Genomic DNA, 23,072 nt, shown 5'->3' with positions numbered 1-23,072 from the left:
GATAGAAACTTTTCTTGAAATTTTTATGGATGACTTCTCTATTTTTGGCCCTTCTTTTGATGACTGTTTGCAGAACTTGAGGGTGGTGTTGTTGAGATATGAGGAGACAAATTTGGTGCTAAATTGGGAAAAGTGCCACTTCATGGTACAAGAGGGAATTGTACTAGGGCACAAGATTTCGGAGCACGGAATAGAGGAGGATAAGGCGAAAGTTGAAGTCATCAAGAACTTACCACCTCCGGCATCCATAAAGGGAGTTAGAAGTTTTCTAGGCCACGCCGGTTTTTATCGACGTTTTATAAAAGATTTTTCAAAAATTGCCAAACCTCTATCTTCCTTATTTATGAAAGATGTGCCATTTAATTTCAATTCTGACTGTTTACAGGCATACAAGAATTTGAAGGAGCGCTTGGTGACGGCTCCTGTCTTGGTAGCACCGGATTGTGATCTACCTTTCGAGATCATGTGCGACGCCAGTGACACTGCAGTGGGGGCCGTACTTGGCCAGCAGCAAAACAAGGTATTTCACACAATTTACTATGCAAGTAAGACCTTAGATGAGGCTCAATTGAATTATGCAACAACTGAAAAGGAATTACTTGCAGTAGTATGTGCACTTGACAAATTTCATTCATACCTTGTTTTGTCCAAAGTAATTGTATTCACTGATCATTCTGCCCTTAAATACTTACTTGTTAAAAAAGATCCAAAGCCACGCTTACTTCGGTAGATTTTATTATTGCAAGAGTTTGACATAGAAATCAAAGATAAGAAAGGGGTTGAGCATGTGGTAGCAGATCACTTGTCTAGATTAGAATTTATTTGTGATGATTCTGTTGATCGTGCTATCAATGATTGGTTCCTTGTTGAGCAACTCTTTGAGGTGAGAAATTGTCCTTTGTATGCAAATTTCGCTAACTTTCTTGTCACAGGCACACCTCCACCAAACCTATCGTTTCACCAACGAAAGAAATTCTTTTCTGACGTGAAATACTATTTTTGGGAGGAACCGTTCTTGTTTAAGATTTGTGCAGATTCCATGATTAGACGGTGTGTTGCAGAGGAAGAATTTGATCAAATTCTCAACCACTGCCATGACCGTGAGGTAGGTGGTCATTTCGGACCAACAAGGACGGCATCCAAGGTACTTGAATGTGGTTTTTATTGGCCAACCCTCTCTAAAGATACTCGTTCTTATGTGCTACATTGTGATAAATGCCAGCGGTCAGGTAACATCTCTAACCATCATGAAATGCCTTTAAATAATATCATTGAGTGTGAGGTTTTTGATGTGTGGGGGATAGACTTCATGGGACCGTTTCCCAGTTCTTTCACGAAAAAGTACATCTTGGTGGCGGTGGATTATGTGTCTAAGTGGGTAGATGCTGAAGCGTACGCCACTAATGATGCTCAAGTGGTCTTAAAAATTTAAAGAAAAACATTTTTAACCGATTTGGAACACCCCAAGCAATCATTAGTGATGGTGGCACTCATTTTTGCAACAAACTCTTTGAAAAACTTTTGAGCAAATACGGTGTCACACATAAGATATCTACCCCTTATCACCCCCAGACTAGTGGTCAGGTGGACGTGTCTAACCGAGAAATTAAGCGGATTTTGGAAAAAGTGGTAGGTGTGAGTCGGAAAGATTGGTCGGTGAGGTTAGATGATGCTCTTTGGGCATATAGAACTGCGTTCAAAACACCAATAGGCACGACACCGTACATATTATTGTTTGGTAAAGCATGTCACTTACCTGTCGAATTAGAGCATCGTGAATATTGGGCAACAAAAGCAATAAACTTTAACTTTACTGATGCAGGTGAACGACGTTTGCTTCAACTAGATCAGTTGGAGGAGTTCCGAAATCTAGCATATGATCTCGCACTAACCTACAAGGAAAAGACGAAGAAAGCCCATGACAAGCGGATCATCGAGAGAGAATTCAAAGAAGGTGAAAGTTTCCTACTCTACAACTCCCGGTTGCGACTTTTTCCCGGAAAATTGAAGTCACGATGGTCCGGTCCATTCGTGATCTCGAAAGTTTATCCATCGGGAGCGGTAGAATTGAAAGATGGGAAGGATGGGACATTTACGGTCAATACCCAGCGCCTGAAGCACTACATGGGTGGCACAATTGAGCCACAACTTGGAATCACCCAGTTCCAAGACATGCCGAACTGAGACGGACCAACAGTCAAGCTCTCGACTATAAATTGAGAACTACTTTTCTTCCCCTTCTCTTGCATTTGATTTAAATTTTCTTTCGTGTCCATTTATTTATTTTCTCTTGCTTTTGTTTTATTTTATTTTTTCAAAAAAAAAAATTTAATTTAAAAAAAAAATTGAAATGGGCAGAGAGGTTCGCTGTCATGTGACCCTCCAACTTCCTCTTATTAGCTAAAATGTCCTTCAAAAATTTAGCATAACTAGGCATTTGCATTAAAGCATCGGCGAAGGGAATATTGATATGCAATTTTTTAAAAACCTCGAGAAACTTACCAAATTGTGCATTTAGTTTTGCTTTTTTCAATGCAGCAGGAAAAGGAGGGGTATAACAATTTTTGGTTGTGCAGTGGGTGCTGGTGTGGAGTTAGAGGACTTACCTTTGGATGTCTCAGTCAGTTCATCCGGTATTTGAGTTTTTTCCTTTCCCTTCGACTCCAAAATTTTCCCACTCTTCAACTCAATGGCCTTCACTTGCTCTTTTGGATTAGTCTCGGTATTACTTGGCAAGGTGCCCGACTCTCTACTTGCTATCATCTTGGCCAACTGTCCAATTTGATTCTCGAGCCCTTTTATCGATGCATCTTGGTTTTGAAGTCTAGTTTCAGTGGATGAAATAAACTTAGACATCATTTGTTCCAAGTTGGACTTTTCTTCTCTAGGAGGATCGGATCTGTACATCGGTTGTTTACCATATTATTGTCCTCCTTGCGGTCGATTTTGACTGTTTTGACCGCCCCATGAGAAGTTGGGATGTTGCCTCCACCCAGGATTGTATGTGTTCGAATAAGGGTCATGCCTTGTGCGGTTTTGGACTCCCACTTGATTCACTGGTGCCTCATTTTGCACATAGAATGGATTGTCATCTTGACAGTCCTTCGCATAGTGTTCCCCTCCACACATTTCACTAAAAATATCTCTTGAAGACGCATCGCCGTGCCACCCACATTCAAGCCGTCTATTTTCCTGTTTAAAGCATCAAGTTGTGCAGTAATAGCAGAAAAATCAGTTACCTGGTGCACTCCTGCACTCTTCCGCTGGTTGTTTCTTTCAGATTGAGGATGATAGCTGCTAGCAGCCATCTCCTCTAACAATTCATATCCTTCCTCCGCAGTCTTTCTTAACAGGTTTCCACAAGCAGCCGCATCTATCATAGTACGGTTAGGAGTAAGCAAACCATAATAAAATGTTTAAACGACTAACCCAAGTGGTAACTCGTGATGTGGGCATCTTCGTAGTAGATCCTTGAAGCATTCCCATGCCTCATATAGAGATTCCTGATCAAATTGAGCAAATGTTGTAATGTCTGTCCGCAGCTTCATGGTCTTGGAAGGAGGGAAGTATTTGATGAGAAAAGCTTTCGCCATGTCGTCCCACGTAGCGATCGACCCTACAGGCAAACAATTTAACCATGCCTTAGCTTTATCACGTAAAGAGAAAGGAAATAAACGCAACCTAACAGCATCATCAGAAACTCCATTGAATTTAAAAGTATCGCAAATTTCAAGAAAATCCGCGATGTGCGTGTTTGGATCATCTACTGCAGTTCCTCCGAATTGGACTGTGTTCTGAATCATCTGGATTATGGCTGGCTTGATTTCAAAGTGATTTGCCACCACAATAGGCCTCACAATGCTAGGGCGTGCACCCTCCAAAGAAGGTTGGGCATACTCCAGCTTTGGTATGCGACGCGGTATCTCAACTTGTCTATTGTCACGCTGTTCCTCTCCACGTTCTTGCTCGTGTCTTTCCATCAGTTCTTTAAGTCTTTGTTGTTGTCTCCGCCTTCGGAAAGTTCTTTCAATTTCAGGATCAAACTCAAGCTCCACGTCAAGTGACTTTGGCATGCACTGGAAGGATATCTGTAATAAAATATGGAGTGTTAGCTCAAGAGAAATACAATAATGCTAAAGAAAATAACGAAAAATAAAATTGTAGACTAACAATACCCGGCAACGGCGTCAAAAAATTAATCGAGCAAAACTTGCACTGTGATATCCTCAATAAAAATATGTTTTTGTATGCTCAAAATTTAATCGCAAGTGCACGATGTCAAGTAATAGAATAGTGTACGTGAGTACGAGTATCGTTCCACTGAAGACTGTGTTTAACAATTATTATTCCAGTTATTCAAACTTTAGCAACGAAATTTGATTTGATTGTTTAATAACTAATAACATTTAATAAAACTAAATAAACAAGTTCAAGAATTTAATGAAGAGATATGAATGCTAGATCAATTGATTAAATTTCAATGATAAATGAATTTGTTGGGATTTCTGGTTCACCTACCCTTTATTAATTTGTTAATTCGTTCAATCGTGTTTATATGCTTCCGACTCAGCCTCGAGCCAAAGGTAGTCAAACAGTGAGCCAGCCTCCCAGAAAATAGGCTCAGGTGTTTGCATTAACAGAGGAGCAAGCCCAAGATGCACCGGACGATGTGATCGCATGTAACTGTTTTCTTTGCGGTTATCCTGCCTATGTTTTGATAGACACAAGTGCATCTCATACATTCATATCTGAGCGCTTTGCATTGTTGCATGCTTTTCCTGTCGAGTCCTTAGCTACTGTAGTGTCTATTTCTTCTCCATTGGGAAGTGGCTTGATATCTGTGACTTCAGTTAGACATTTTATACTACAGTTTGAAGATCATGAGATTGATTTAGATTGTATTGTACTTGGGATAGCTGATTTTGATTGTACTGTTGGGATTGATATGTTAACCAAGTACAGAGCGACTGTAGATTGTTTCCAGAAAATTGTCAGGTTCAGACGAGAGATGTCTGACGAGTGGAAATTCTACGGTAAGGGTTCCAGATCTCGTATTCCCTTAGTGTCTGCTTTGACTATGACCAGATTGTTGCAAAAAGGAGCAGAAGGGTTCCTTATTTATTCGGTAGATCTACTGAAATCGAGCCCAGCGTTGGCAGATCTGCCAGTAGTACGTGAGTTTGCCGATGTATTCCCAGACGAGATTCCAGGGTTACCTCCAGTCCGAGAGATAGATTTTAGCATCGATCTTGTACCAGGTATAGCTCCCATATCTCGAGCTTCGTATAGGATGGCGCCGATTGAATTGAAAGAATTAAAAGCACAACTTGAAGATCTATTGGCCAAGGGTTACATCAGACCGAGTGTATCTCCTTGGGGTGCACCAGTACTATTTATACGGAAGAAAGACGGTTCGATGAGATTGTGCATTGACTACCGGCAACTGAACAAGGCGACGGTGAAGAACAAATATCCATTGCCTCGCATCGATGATTTATTTGATCAGTTGCAGGGATCCTCCGTCTATTCAAAGATTGATTTGAGATCCGGATATCATCAGCTGCGAGTACGAGATGTTGATATACCGAAGACAGTATTCCGAACCAGGTATGGACATTATGATTTTATTGTCATGCCTTTTGGTTTAACGAATGCACCAGCGGTGTTTATGAGATTGATGAACCGTGTTTTTCAGAAATATCTAGATGAGTTTGTGATTGTTTTTATTGATGACATTTTGGTGTATTCTAAGAGTACGACTGAACATGCCGATCATTTGAGGATTGTATTGCAGACATTGAGAAAAGAGAGATTGTATGCCAAACTGTCCAAGTGTGAATTCTGGTTGAGACAGGTTATGTTTTTGGGACATATCATATCGGGAGATGGTATTTCTGTGGATCCGAGTAACGTTGAGGCTGTAATCAGTTGACGAGACCGACTTCTGTGCCAGAGATACGCAGTTTCATGGGTCTAGCAGGCTATTAACGATGATTTATCCGAGATTTATCCAGTATAGCGAAGCCAATTACACAGTAACACAGAAAAATGCGCCTTTTGTGTGGTCTGAAGCATGTGAGTCTAGCTTCTTGGAGTCAAAGAAACGACTACCAGTGCTCCAGTATTGATGATACCTTCAGGTACGGGTGATTTCATTGTATATTGTGATGCATCCCACAGAGGGCTAGGATGTGTTCTTATGCAGCGGGGTCATGTAATCGCGTATGCCTCTAGAGAGTTAAAGCCACATGAGATCCGATACCCAATTCATGATCTTGAATTGGCGGCTATCGTATTTGCACTGAAGATCTGGCGTCATTATCTCTATGGCGAGAAATTTGAGATTTACTCTGATCATAAAAGCCTAAAGTATCTGTTTTCTCAGTCAGAATTGAACATGAGGCAGCGTAGATGGCTTGATCTACTGAAAGATTTTGATTGCGAGATCAAGTACTATCCAAGAAAATAAAATGCAGCAGCGGACGCCTTGAGTCGAAAGGTATGTTCCTTATCCTTATCGACGATAGGTGTTTGAAATATGATTGAAGATTGTTGCTTGTCAGGTTTAGCATTTGATACAACTAGTAGACCTCTACGACTTGCTTCGATTCAAGTGGAACCAGATTTGATTATGCAAATCAAAGAAGCGCAGAGAACTGATCAGAATGTTCAGAAGTCGATTCAGATGGTCAGATCAGGACATCAGTCAGAATATCAGGTACATGGTTTTGTTCTGTACGTGAATAACCGTCTTGTTGTGCCAGATGTACCAGAATTGAAACGACAGATTATGTCAGAAGCGTACTGTAGCCGATTTAGTATTCATCCTGGTGGCAGGAAAAATGTACAACGATTTGAAGACACAATTCTGGTGGAAACAGATGAAGTCAGATATTGCCGAATATGTGTCTAAATGCTTGAATTGCCAACAGGTGAAGGCCGAGAGAAAGAAACCCGGAGGTTTACTTCAGAGTCTGTCTATTCCTGAATGGAAATGGGACCACATTTCCATGGATTTCGTGACGAAGTTACCTCGATCATCCCGGGATTGTGATGCAATTTGGGTTGTGATAGACAGATTAACCAAATCAGCCTGTTTTATTCCGTACAGAATGACGTACAGACATGATCAGATGGCCGAGGTATATGTCCGAGAGGTAGTCAGATTACATGATGTGCCGAAGTCTATTGTATCAGATCGTGATCCACGATTCACTTCAAACTTCTGGGACAGTTTGCAGCAGGCTTTAGGTACGACATTACACCTAAGTACTGCTTATCATCCCCAGACAGATGGACAGTCAGAGCGGACGATCCAGACGTTAGAAGATATGTTGAGAGCTGTAGTGCTAGACATTGGCACTAGTTGGCAAGATTCACTACCTTTGTGTGAATTTTCGTGCAACAAAAACTACCAAACGAGTATCGAGATGGCTCCGTTTGAAGCATTATATGGCAAGAAGTGCAGATCTCCTCTATATTGGGATGATATATCTGAGGTACCAGAACTTGGGCCTGATATGATTCGTGAGATGACCGAGAAGGTAAAAATAATTCAGAAGCGAATGAAGACGGCACAAGACAGGCAAGCCAAGTATGCGTACGTCAGATGTAGACCACTAGTATTTGAAGAAGGGGACATAGTATTTTTGAAGATTTCTCCTTTCAGAGGCATTGTCAGATTTGGCAAGCGCGGGAAATTGTCTCCTAGATACATTGGCCCATACGAGATTCTAGAAAAGATTGGTGATCGAGCATATCGACTGGCTCTTCTTCCTTCTCTATCCGGGATACATGATGTTTTTCATGTATCGATGCTGCATAAATATATGCCTGATGCTTCTCATGTCATTCAGCCTGACGAAGCTAAGCTTGATCAGACTTTGAGTTATGTTGAACAACCGATACAGATTCTTGATCAGAAAGAAAAACAGCTCAGAACGAAGACTATTCCGCTCGTGAAAGTCCAGTGGAGTCGTCACGGCATCGAAGAAGCAACCTGGGAGACAGAAGCAGATATGAGACAGAAACATCCCGAGTTATTTGCATGATGTAAGTAATTTTTCAGTCTTAATTATATTACTTTTCATATATGGTTTAATAGATTGCCTACGATTTCGAGGACGAAATCATTTCTTAGAGGGGGAGAAATGTAAGGCTTGAGATTTATTAGTCCTCATTGATGTGAGACTCGGGATATGAGTATGCATAATATAAAATGAGAAGCACTAAGTGAGATGGGAGTAAGAAAGAAATGGAAAAGATGAGAAAATATTCAGAATAAATGAGAAAGGTCGAAGCATTGGCGCACATGCGTGAAGAAATGTGCGCATATGCGCGACACGTCAAGAAACATTGGCGCACATGCACGAGATAAGGCGCTCATATGCGCGACACCTCCAGAGACTTTGGCGCACATGCGCGAGATGAAGCGCGCATATGCGCGGGGTGTTGTGATTGACATTGCCGAGACTGTAGGTCTCGCGCATATGCGCGAGTTGAGGACGTGCATATGCGCGAGAAGTCCAGCATGCACATTAAGTTGACACATGGCTTGGACCTATATAATGTACAAATTCTTCAATTCCATCATCAACCATCGATAGAAATTTCAGAAAAAGCTCAAGTTCTTCCCTAGCTTAGAATTGTGATTGTCGCACAGTTAGTTATCCGATTTTTGATCCGGGGTGATATTCGTACTCCTCTTACAATTTGCTATCAAGGGAAGTAAGTATTATTAACTTTCGACATATTTTGAAGTTGAGATGGGTAGAGAATCAGATATTGATTGTTATTATATGTTCTTGTGATATCGAAGAGCGTATATTTGAAACCGAATCGAAGAAATGGTACCACATGCATTTGTTATGAATTTCAGCATATATTGTATATGAGATTATGCAGATTTCAAAAATTATGTATGCTTTTGATGAAGATTATGAGTTGTGGATATTGATTTTGTTGCTATTGAGTTATCGGTGTCACAAGATTATGCCATTGTACCGTCGATTGGTATCGAAATTGATTGTTGATGCATACATGTGTTGAATGGAGTTATGAATTGATATTGAACATTCAACATTGCCATTTCAGATTGATATTGGTAAGGTTCGTCTTCAAGATTTCGACTACAATAAATATTGTGCGACGAAAAGTATAATTCATGTGACTTTGGGGAGACACAACTCAAATGAGATTCAATTTGAGTTTCCCAACAAAATCACATACTAGATTATATTTATATTTTGAATGTTTATGCCTTGTTTATAGATTTATATTCAAGCCTGGAGAGAGGAGTCATTTACAGATTTGTCAAACTAGATGTTCGGTAGTATCGTCGTATTGGAGCAGTTCGACTCCATGTGTAGACACTCGATACAGACATGACCGAAATCTAGGAATGAGACGTACTGTTACCTCGATTGGGAGGGTAGGTGAGAGACAGAGACGTCTTATTCACACTGGGATCCCTAGAGTAGAGTCGAATTGAGTCAAGACATGATTTGATTGATATTGCATGCTTATATTGATTTGGTTTCATAGACTATGGAACCTATTGCTTTAATATTATTCATGATAGTTTGTTTCATGATTTATATTTTGTTTATGCATGCATATCATGATTTATACTGGGATTTGTTCTCACCGGAGTTTTCGGCTGTTGTTATGTCTGTATGTGTGCATAACAACAGGTGGGGCAGGATCAGGGTCACGACCGAGATGAAATCGAGATAGAGTGGTGACTTCGGGCACAGAGGACTGCTAGTGATTATTGTACTAGACTTGTACTACTTATGATTTGGAGATTGTATGGTATGCAACTTTAGTTTGGTATGGATGTATTAGAACAAACCATGTATTTACGTTTGTTGTAATTAAATAAAGAGAGTTCTTATGCTTGGTTTATATACATTTGATTTAAAGTTCAAAGCAAAAAATTTGACCCACGTTTTCTAACAACGATCCGATTAATCTCGAAAGGAACTGATTTAGAGCCCGGGTCCCCACATACCACAAGTATCTAAACAATGATATATGGTATGCAATGCATGTATGTCGTGGAGGTATCAGGTCAAATGCCCATCCACTGAGCACATGTCAGAACCAAACGAATCGCTATCAAATCAATGTTCGAGCTGGCACACCGGCCTCAATAAGGGATACTAGTATGATAGCGTCGACAAAGCGCCATCAAATCCCAAATCTCATATCCAATCATCTGGGCCACAATTGTCTATGCTTTACAGGTCATATAATACCAACATAGCAATTGTGTTCACAAACACAGAATCCAATCAAATCATATCAGGGTATCCAAGGATCATAGCTCAACGTGCATGTCATGTATCGATGTATGCATTAAACGATGTGTGTTAACAAAACATTTATTTTATACATCGATATCTCAATCTCAATGTCATGTATGCCACATAAATCAACAAATAAGGCATATAGACATGTATTCTCATTCCAATCAATCAAATCAATCCAACATATATCATATAATACAGATACCTGTCGTATGTTAACCGGTCGCAACATACATCAATTCTTCGTTTCCAGTTGATGAAGCCTGAAGATATTGATACATGTGGGGACCCGGACGCTAATCATTTTCTTAATCATCGTTGGGATTTAATTATCAGTTCTGATAAAAAGGGTCTAAAAATTTTTCTTTTTAAAATGCATCTGCGGAAGGTAATGGAATCTAAATAATATACATCTCTGTATAAAAACTACATTTCAGTATAAAAGTACAATACTATACAAACTAGGTCTAAGGTTCAGTTACTAAATTCAAGTAGTAAAACCAAGTCTACAATAAGTCCAGAATCACCACGCTAACTCGTCTTCTCTCATCATCTTCTTGACCCCGATCCAGCCCCACCTGTTGTCATGCATACATACAAACAAGACAACAACCGGATAACTCCGGTGAGAATAAATCCCAATATAAAACATGGTAAGCGTGTATAGAAACAATCTAAATCATAAAACATGCTATCATGTTCATATTCAAAAATACTAGATTTCATAATCTATGAAATCAAATCAAAATAAGCATGCAACTCAATTCAGATAACCATGCAATTTAAATCAAATCACCTAAACATTCTGTCATAACTGAAAGCAATAAACATGGGTTTCATAGTCTATGAAACCACATCCATAAACGCATGCAGTTCTAGTCAAATCATGTCTAGACTCGACTCAACTATAACTCTAGGGATCCCGGGTGAGTAAGACGTCAATGGCTGTCACCTACCCTCCCACTCGGGGTGATTGTACGTCTTATTCCTGGACTTCGGTCTGAGCTGTATCAACGACTGCAATAGGAGTCAGGGCTGCTCCTAAGCTGAGATACACCGAACATCTAGATATTTGACAATGGCTGTCAACGACTCTCCTATCTTAAATGCAATGTATAACAATCTGTAAACAAAGCATGTTCATTTCAAACGATTTGAATACAAAGTCTATAAGCAAATCATAATCATATCAGCAGATAAACAATAATCAAGTATGTGATTTTATTGGGAAACTCAAATGAGATCTGATTTGAGTTATATCTTCCCAAATATCACATGAATTATACATTTATCTTCCCTGTCTGACGAAGACGATGACCTGTATTCAAATTTGTCCATATCCAATCTGAAAAGACAATATTGAATACATAGTATCAATGAATAACTCAATATACAATCTGTTCTGATCAATACTCAATTCAGTATACAATCTGATCAATGTCTGAACAATATACAATCTGAGTCATATAAATAATATCACAATCTAATTGAAATCGTATCTGAATCTGATCAATCTAAATCAACTGATGTTTCGACGGCATAACGATACAGTTTTGATAACCCCGTCAATCTCAACATCACAGATATACTACCAGAATTCATAATCAATATCGGTACAACTCATACTCTCAACAATAATACAAATCTGATATCGAATCTCATTCAAATCAACACCGAAAATCATAACAATTACATACACAGTCTGTTCTTCGATCTGATTTCAATTATACGATATCTACTGTATCAGAAATACCATATATGATTCCTATTCAATTCTGACGATATCATAATTTCAAATCTTATCTAAACGTAACAAAACTTACGTCCAGTTGTAGCTGTCGTCGCTAGGAACTCAGTACTGAAGTCAGATTTAAAGACAGACGGATGGATTTCTCGTAAGATTCAATTTATACTAGCGTTTCCCTTTGTTTCCATTTTCTTTCTTCCTTCTGAAGAAAGAACCGTAGGTATATATATATATACACTTACCGTGCATGATTACAAAACGTGGCACATTTCATGTTTTCCAGATGGCGCTCGGGCGGTTAATCCTTACCGCCCGGGCGCGGAAGTTTCTGTCGGCATATTTTCTTAACACACATTGGCGCTCGGGCGGTCACAAACTACCGCCCGGGCGCCACATCTTCTGCCCGAACCATGCTCTTGTTGAACATTGGCGCTCGGGCGGTCACTTTCTACCGCTCGGGCGCCAATAGTTCTGTCCAAAACTTGCACAATTTATATGCTTTGCCCAATCTGGTCTTGGAATGGCCCGACTTCTTCATTCAAGTTCGATAACCTCAATCATGTCAATTAACCACGTCTGATTTCAATAATCTAATCTGTCTATATCAAAACTGTCTGTTCGAATATCATACCTTCTCAGTCACAAACATGGCAACTGAAGTCACTACAGCGCATTTCTGACACTATCTGTGATTTCAACTTCGAACTATTCGGCATAACAATCAGTTAATAATAAAAATTAAAGAAGAAATACCTACCTGGTATTCGGCTCTGACTATCGATATCAATTCTGTTATTCAATTCTGAAACATTCTGATACCACAAGATAATCAGTCTCATATCTATTACTCGACTCTGATTACTGAAATCTAGTTCTGAACATTCTGATCATATTCCTGAATTACTGTAACTCTCGAATTCAACTCTGATTCGGTTGGAGCTGTATATACTCTCCGTGATTCACAATAATCTGTAGCATATACGGGTTCAAAACGACAATAATATCAAATCAGAACGAAGTATCAATATCTTATACAGATATAGTGAGTCCAGTGAACTCATAAAACAAGGATTTCTGATAAATATCTTCATGTCATTCTGATCAACTGCTATATCTTATCTGCAAATAAAATGTGCTCCCACACAATATAAGATATCACGAATACTGATTTAGAACAATAACAATACTCAGCAGATATAAAGCAATACTCGAATAAAATAATCTGCCAAATCAGACACAATAATTTCTGACAATTCTGACATTTCTGAAATTTCTGATCTTTCTGATATCAGTATCATTCTCAATCACTGATCCAATTTCATCTGTGTCAAGGTCAATCTATATACTGATTTCAGATATCATTTACTCTGAATACAATCTGTTTCAAGCAGAATTCTTATCTGAATAATTTCTTTATACAATAATCCTAATTCTAAGAATATTTACTACAATCTTCAAATATTCAATTCTTTTACTTCGGTATGTATTATTCTGTATATTTAATATCATTCTGTACTGAATCTAACATACAAACAATACCTGATCTACATTCAATTTCTGAAGTTTATCTTTCTGAGATCACAACAAATCTGAAATCTTATCTAGGCAAATATCGGCCAACTCATATATCACTGGCAAATCTGCCAATGCTAGGCGCGATTTCAGTGGATCTACTGAATACATAAGGATACCATCTGTTCCGTTCTGTGTTAATCGAGTCATAGACGATCTGAATATCACAGGAATTCTAAATCTAGAATACTTACTGTGGTATCTCCACTGATCAGTCCTCTCTGGTCTGAATCTTACCAATTCTGGAACAAATTCTGCAAGAGTTCTGTACTTGTTCAACATATTAATATCAATAATGCAGTCAAATCAGACAATACAAGTACACCATACTCTATCTCTATCTCATTCTCATCTTACTGTAGTATACAATATTCTACAGAAATCTCTGATATCAATATTTCCTCCACAAGCAAGGACATCAATACTACAGTACATACAACCCAACAGATACAGCATATCTTCATGCAACTCAGTCAAAGATATTCGTATGAAATGCATTAGTATATATCAATACATATGCATCATAATCATAAAGAATAGTACCTGTTATGGATTTTGGGTCTGTTTCTCAATTGAACGTTGTTCCCTAAGATCTTCGGGACCGTCTCTGGGGACAAACTTTAGCAAAGTGTCCCGGCTGTCTGCAGATACGACAACTACCAGTCACTCCCTGGCATTGCTCGGTGGGATGTCTCCCTCCGCAACTCCTGCAATACACTTCAGTATGGCTTGGACCAGAAACGCTAGAGCTAGATGAACCACTTCCCATCTTCTTGAATGGCTTCTTCCGAGCTTTCAGCAAATCTTGCTTTTCACTCGTACTACCTCGATCAAATCGAAGAGGGGATTGCTGTGTCTGGGGTTGCTTCACACACAACCTCCCTAGCTGTCTAATCAGACTCGCCTCAGCTCTCTTTGCTCTACTCAGGATTTCAGCAAAATGGTAAGGTCGGTGCAAATTCATCAATGCAACTACCTCTGAATTCAATCCTCTGATGAACTGATTCACTACAGCTTCATCATTCCCAGCTAAATGAGGGACAAAACGCAATAAAGTAGAGAATTTAGCATCATATTCATCAATATTCAATTGGCCTTGTCTCAAATTCTCAAATTCTGCTCTTTTGTCCTCCCGGTATGAAACTGGGAAAAATCTTTGATAGAATTCAGCTTTGAAGACTTCCCACGTGATCACAATACCACGTTGTGCTAATACTCCGTTAATTGTAATCCACCAACTTCTGGCAACCTCTCGTAACTGGTGGAATACAAGTTTAACTTTCTGTTCATCTGTACAATCAAGGAAATCAAACAATATTTCTATGTCATCCAACCAGTTCTGACAGTCTTCAGATGTCTCGATACCACTCAAAATCGGCGGCTGAAATAACTGTAATTCTATCAACTTTACTTCTATCTGAGTTTCTGATGCATCTATCTGTTCAGACGAAGTACTACCCTTTTCTGGAATTCTCCGAGGCGGTATATCTGAATATCAAACAAATTAGTACACAATCTATACAATCTGTCTCAGCCCTCCTCTGATCATATACCTCTGATCCAGACTCAGTTCTGATTCAGGCTTAACAATTACATGCTGCAATCAACTCAGATACAACCAACATGTAATAGGGAAAAACAGTAAATCATGCTAGCACCCATAATGTAATTCAACATTATAATAAATCTCATGCTAGCAATCACATGCAAGGAAGAAAGTTCAATCTACCCCGCTCATTCTCAACTATCTCAGTCTAAAAGATCTATCAACTCTGACTATCTCAATCTAAAGGATCTATCGCTCTGATACCACCTGTTGTGGGGACCCGGACGCTAATCATTTTCTTAATCATCGTTGGGATTTAATTATCAGTTCTGATAAACAGGGTCTAAAAATTTTTCTTTTTAAAATGCATCTGCAGAAGGTAATGGAATCTAAATAATATACATCTCTATATAAAAACTACATTTCAGTATAAAAGTACAATACTGTACAAACTAGGTCTAAGGTTCAGTTACTAAATTCAAGTAATAAAACCAAGTCTACAATAAGTCCGGAATCACCACGCTAACTCGTCTTCTCTCATCATCTTCTTGACCCCGATCCAGCCCCACCTGTTGTCATGCATACATACAAACAAGACAACAGCCGGATAACTCCGGTGAGAATAAATCCCAGTATAAAACATGGTAAGCGTGTATAGAAACAATCTAAATCATAAAACATGTTATCATGTTCATATTCAAAAATACTAGATTTCATAATCTATGAAATCAAATCAAAATAAGCATGCAACTCAATTCAGATAACCATGCAATTTAATCAAATCACCTAAACATGCTGTCATAACTGAAAGCAATAAACATGGGTTTCATAGTCTATGAAACCACATCCATAAACGCATGCAGTTCTAGTCAAATCATGTCTAGACTCGACTCAACTATAACTCTAGGGATCCCGGTGTGAATAAGACGTCAATGGCTGTCACCTACCCTCCCACTCGGGGTGACTGTACGTCTTATTCCTAGACTTCGGTCTGAGCTGTATCAACGACTGCAATAGGAGTCAGGGCTGCTCCTAAGCTGAGATACACCGAACATCTAGATATTTGACAATGGCTGCCAACGACTCTCCTATCTTAAATGCAATGTATAACAATCTGTAAACAAAGCATATTCATTTCAAACGATTTGAATATAAAGTCTATAAGCAAATCATAATCATAGCAGCAGATAAACAATAATCAAGTATGTGATTTTATTGGGAAACTCAAATGAGATCTGATTTGAGTTATATCTTCCCAAATATCACATGAATTATACCTTTGTCTTCCCTGTCTGACGAAGACGATGACCTGTATTCAAATTTGTCCATATCCAATCTGAAAAGACAATATTGAATACATAGTATCAATGAATAACTCAATATACAATCTGTTCTGATCAATACTCAATTCAGTATACAATCTGATCAATGTCTGAACAATATACAATCTAAGTCATATCAATAATATCAAAATCTAATCGAAATCGTATCTGAATCTGATCAATCTAAATCAACTGATGTTTCGACGGCATAACGATACATTTTTGATAACCCTGTCAATCTCAACATCACAGATATACTACCAGAATTCATAATCAATATCGGTACAACTCATACTCTCAACAATAATACAAATCTGATATCGAATCTCATTCAAATCAACAATGAAAATCATAACAATTACATACACAGTCTGTTCTTCGATCTGATTTCAATTATACGATATCTACTGTATCAGAAATACCATATATGATTCCTATTCAATTCTGACGATATCATAATTTCAAATCTTATCTAAACGTAACAAAACTTACGTCCAGTTGTAGCTGTCGTCGCTAGGAACTCAGTACTGAAGTCAGATTTAAAGACAGACGGATGGATTTCTCGTAAGATTCAATTTATACCAGCGTTTCCCTTTGTTTCCATTTTCTTTCTTCCTTCTGAAGAAAGAACCGTAGGTATATATATATATATACACTTACCGTGCATGATTACAAAACGTGGCACATTTCATGTTTTCCAGATGGCGCTCGGGCGGTTAATCCTTACCGCCCGGGCGCGGAAGTTTCTGTCGACATATTTTCTTAACACACATTGGCGCTCGGGCGGTCACAAACTACCGCCCGGGCGCCACATCTTCTGCCCGAACCATGCTCTTGTTGAACATTGGCGCTCGGGCGGTCACTTTCTACCGCTCGGGCGCCAATAGTTCTGTCCAAAGCTTGCACAATTTATAAGCTATGCCCAATCTGGTCTTGGAATGGCCCGACTTCTTCATTCAAGTTCGATAACCTCAATCATGTCAATTAATCACGTCTGATTTCAATAATTAAATCTCGGGCATTACACATACTCATTTGAATCACTAACATACTATAAAATCATTAGTATGAGTTTCAAATATCATTTGAAACTTCAAAAATTCATATCAAATCCAAATCATATCATAATTCAATTCCGACTTCAAAACTTAGTTTCTTGTTGGTTATTCTACTACATACAGGAATTTCAACTTCAAATATATGCTATTCTAGCACTTTGATATTTATAGCCGCTGGAACTGGAAGAAACTCACCTCAATAGAAAGCTCTCGACGCGAAGATTCTGAATCTATAATTTGTTTCACGTTTGGATAACGTTTCGAGTTGATTTCGTACTGTAGAAACCAAGTTTCTCTCGTGTCTCTCTCGAAGCTGTTGGAATCAAATGAAGAATACGTACAACAAAATCATTCTTATCACAATCCAATTTCCTTTCATTTCATAATTACAAAATTGCCCTTAAAATTTAATCAAGTATTTTTTTCAAAATATTTACCAATTTGCCATCAAATTTAGTGTAATATAATTCCAATTTTTTACAAGTCTGCCATTAAAATACATAATGTTTCAAATAATTATGGAGTATTTTCAATTTGTTTAATTTATTTCCATTTGCATAAACTATGTCAACTCCATTTCCAAATACAATTATTTTATGAGTTGATTTACTACTCATAATCTACATAATCAGATCACGGGGTCTCACATTTCTCTCCAACTTAAAAGATTTCGTCCTCGAAATCTCAAATATCTCTATATACATAACATTGGCAAAAATATATATGTCACCAATTATAGTACATATCAAAACTAAAATCAGTAAAGGGATCAGAATACATCGAATACAATGCAACAGATGCCATAGAATCAAACAAATGCGAATATAAATCTCGCATTTTGCTTTCTAATTCCCACGTCGACACTTCAACACCATGTCTTGTCCATTGCACTCGAACTAAAGGAATCAATTTATTTCGCAATATCTTTTCCTTTCGATCCATAATATGAACAGGTTGTTCGACATAGGAAAGAGATGGATCAAGTTCCACCTCATCAGGTGCAAGTATATGTGATGGATCAGGTTCATATTTCTTCAGCATAGAAACATGAAACACATCATGAATAGCAGATAGAGCTGATGACAATGCCAATCGATACGCAAGATCACCGTCTCGATCCAGAACTTCGTATGGCCCAACATATCGAGTGATAACTTCCCTCGCATGCCGAATCGAACAGTGCCTCTAAAGGGATATATTTTCAAAAACACTTTGTCACCTTTCTGGAATTCCAAGGGTCGTCTTCGTTTATTCGCATAACTCGTTTGACGATCCTGAGCAGCTTTCATCCGCTGCCGAATTAATTGAACCTTATCATTCATTTCCTGTATCATTTCAGGTCCAGTTATTTGTCTCTCACCAATTTCATCCCATAATAACGGTGATCTACATTGTCTCCCATATAGAGCTTCAAACGGTGCCATACCAATACTCGTTTGAAAGCTATTATTATAAGAAAATTCAACCAATGGTAATGCATCTTGCCATCCCATTCTGAAATCCATCACAATCGCACGTAACATATCGTCCAACGTTTGAATCGTACGCTCAGTCTGGCCATCAGTTTGAGGATGATAAGCAGTACTCATAGCCAAACGCGTACCCATAGCTTCTCGAAAACTATCCCAGAATTTAGAAGTAAATCTGTGATCACGATCAGATACAATCGAGACTGGAACACCATGCAGTCTCACAATGTTCTCGATGTATAAACGGGTCATTCTCTTATAAGGATAAGTCAGCTCATACGGAATGAAATGTGCAGATTTCGAAAGCCGATCAATAATAACCCAAATAGCATCGCAGCCCTTAGGCGAACGAGGTAAATGAGTCACAAAATCCATAGCAATATGTTCCCAAATCTATTTCGGGATTTCGAGAATATGGAGCAATCCTCCAGGTTTCATTCTCTCGGCTTTCACTTGCTGGCAGATAAGACATTTCGAAATAAATCCAGCAATGTCCTTCTTCATACGTTTCCACCAGAATTGAGGTCTCAATGTCAAATACATTTTTCGGCCTCCAGGGTGAATACTATATTTGCTACAATGTGCTTCTCGAAGAAGGGCAGATTGCAAATTATAATCATCAGGAACTACCAGCAGACCATTAAGTCGTAAAGAACCATCAGAAGAAATCTGAAATCCAGACTGATGTCCTGCAGATACTAGTTCTTTCGACTTTTGGATCTGAGCATCGCTTCATTGGGCCTTTCGTATTTTGGATATCAAATTCGGCTCAATTTTCAATGCTGAGACAGTGACAGAATTCCGATTCGAGTGAAAAGTCCAACCAGAAGTACATATATCCTCATGTACCTTGGCGACACAAATAAAAGCTAGAACAGAATCATAAACTTTCCGACTAAGGGCATCCGCCGTAACATTCACCGATCCAGGGTGATATTGAATCTCGCAATCAAAATCCTTCAGGAGATCCATCCATCTGCGTTGCCTCATATTCAAATCAGATTGAGAAAAGAGATATTTCAGACTCTTATGGACTGAATAGATAACAAACTTCTCTCCATACAAATAATGGCGCCAAATCTTCAGTGCAAACACAATGGCGGCCAATTCAAGATCATGAACAGGATAACGAGTTTCATGAGATTTCAATTGACGAGACGAATAAGCAACCACTTTGCCATGTTGCATCAAAACACAGACCAAACCTTTACTAGATGCATCTGTACACACCACAAATCCTCCGGTACCTGAGGGAATAATAAGCACATGTGCTGTGGTCAATCTCGTCTTCAATTCAAGAAAACTAGCTTCACATTCATCTGACCAAATGAATCGATGATTCTTCTGTGTCAGTTGAGTAATAGATTTTGCTATTTTCGAAAATCCTTCAATAAAACGACGATAATAACCAGCTAAACCCATGAAGCTACTGATCTCAGGAACATTTGTAGGTCTCGGCCAATTCAATACGGCTTCAACCTTAGCAGGATCAACAGATATGCCATGTCTGGAAATGACTTGGCCTAAAAATACAACTCTATCCATCCAGAATTCGTATTTGGACAATTTAGCATATAAATGGCCATTGCAAAGAGTTTGAAGTACTAGTCTCGGATGTTCAGCATGCTCCTTTTTCGATTTCGAATACACAAAAATTTCATCAATAAATACGATAACGAATCGGTCAAGGTAATCTCGAAAGACACGATTCATTAGATCCATAAATACAGCAGGAGCATTCGTGAGACCGAAAGGCATAACCAAGAATTCATAGTGGCCATACCTCGTACGAAAAGCAGTCTTAGGCACATCTTCTTCTCGAACTCGTACTTGATGATAACCAAATCGAAGATCAATCTTCGAGTATACAGAAGTACCCTGAAGCTAATCAAATAAATCATCAATACGAGAAAGTGGGTACTTATTTTTCACAGTAGCCCGATTAAATTGCCTATAATCGATACACATTCTTATAGTACCATCTTTCTTCCGAACAAATAAAACTGGAGCGCCCCAAGGTGATACGCTCGGTCGAATATATCCCTTATCGAGAAGATCCTGTAATTGTTCTTTCAATTCTTTCAATTCCAATGGTGCCATGCGATAGGTAAATTTCGAAATAGGTGCAGTCCCCGGCACAAGATCAATACTAAACTCAACTTCTCGATGAGGAGGAAAATCAGGAATCTCATCGGGAAATATATCCGGGAATTCTTTCGCAACAGGAATCTCCGATAAAGAAGGCTCGTTTTTAGAGATATCAATATCGTAGATAAGATAACCTTCATATCCGCCAGTCAAAAGTCGAGACATTTCCAAGGAAGATACCAATGGAGTTTTGGCTTGGGAACCCTTGCCATAAAAATTCCACTTGGGTCCATCAATCGGTCGAAATCGAACTACTCCATGACAACAATCAACAGTAGCTCGATTTGTCGTCAAGATATCCATGCCAACAATACAATAAAAATAGTGCATTGGGAGGACAATCAAATTCAGAAATACCACATTATCCTCATATATCAACACAATTATGCACAACTTTATCAGACAAAATAACCTTCCCTGCTGGCGTGGCTATCGACAAAGTATCATACAATGGGGTACACTCGATATCGGGAGATTCAACAAATATATGAGATATGAATGAATGATATTCTCCTGTATCAAATAAAACACGTGCAGGATAATCGCAAAGCTTGCAAATACCTGCAATCACGCCACCAGAAGCTTCTCTCGCCTAATCCTCAGTCATGGCGTATACTCTCACTTGAGGAGGAACTTGGGCACTCTGACCACCCGGTCCTCGATATCGTGGGACACTCGACTACTGAAAAGATAGGAGAGGAACAACATGTCTCATCATAGTACTAGGGCCACATCTAAATCCTGGCAGGGGTTGAGCAGAAGTCGTACCCCTGTTCGGACATACTCGAGAGAAATGGCCTTCCTGCCCACACTGATAACAAGTACCAAACATACCTCGACACTGCTCGATAGTATGTTTACCTCCACAATGACTACAGTAAGGGGCAATCACATGACTCCCTCTCTGTGTCCACTAGAACTCGAAGAAGACAAAGAGACAGAGTCAGTCTTCTTAAACTTCTTACCTCTCGGCCTCAAAGTAGGCTGCTGAGCTGACACTGGAGGTGGAGGAGTATACTGCTGACCTCCCCGCCTATGTCCAGCCTCGGCTGCCTTGGCTCGTTCAACTGCCTCTGCGTAGCTGGTAGGCAATCCAGAAACAACATATGTAAATAAAGCAGTATGTAATCCATTTACAAACCTGTTATATTTTGCCCTCGCATTCCCAACTACGTGAGGTGCATACTTCAACAGAGTGGAAAACTTCAAAGCATACTCCGCAACAGACATCGTTCCCTGCTGTAGATTATTAAACTCATTCTCATGTGCAGTATAATAAGATGGAGGGGAATACTGCTCCAAGAACTGGGCCTTGAAGACATCCCATGTGACTTCAATCCCGGCCTTTTTCAGTCTAATCTCAGCGGCTTCCCACCAAGATTTTGCTCGGTCTTTCAACTGATAGAGAGAAAGTTTCAGTCTCCGAGCCTTGGAATATTCAACAATATTAAACAAGTGCTCAATATCTTCCAGCCAGGCCTCAGCTCTTTCAGCACTCTCAGTGCCAAAGAACCTCGGTGGTTTCAGATCCTGGAATCGAGCCATTACCACATCCATGGACAATCCTTCAAATTGTCCAACTATTCTCTCAGTACTGCTACTCGCAGTTTCATTTGTGTGATCCATCTACAAATCAATGATGAATATCACAAATCAATATCAATTTCATAACATCATCATCTCATATCATCAATCTCATCATATACTTACTCAAACCAAATCAAATAGGAGCAAGTAATACAAATAAATCAAACACATACGCACAATTCATTTGTGCCTATTCAAGTGTACCCAAGACTCAATCAAGCATTCCCATCTATGCTCTAATACCACTTTGTGTGGGCCCTTAACTCCTAATCGTTATTATAATGCAACTGATTAGGATTTAAATAATTACTGT

General features: G+C 39.0%; 1 non-coding gene across 1 annotated transcript; it reads left to right on the top strand.

The window, feature by feature from the left end:
• Positions 1-3,438: 3,438 nt before the first annotated feature.
• LOC140813411 (small nucleolar RNA R71) lies at positions 3,439-3,544 on the top strand. The gene has a single exon (XR_012113945.1). It is a non-coding gene; the product is annotated as a small nucleolar RNA R71 (small nucleolar RNA).
• Positions 3,545-23,072: the final 19,528 nt, after the last annotated feature.

Source organism: Primulina eburnea, chromosome 14 (genome assembly GCF_022965805.1).
Source record: "Primulina eburnea isolate SZY01 chromosome 14, ASM2296580v1, whole genome shotgun sequence".
Taxonomy (NCBI): Eukaryota; Viridiplantae; Streptophyta; class Magnoliopsida; order Lamiales; family Gesneriaceae; genus Primulina; species Primulina eburnea.
Note: the sequence above shows the minus strand (reverse complement) of the source record. Positions and strands in the feature narration are given on the sequence as shown.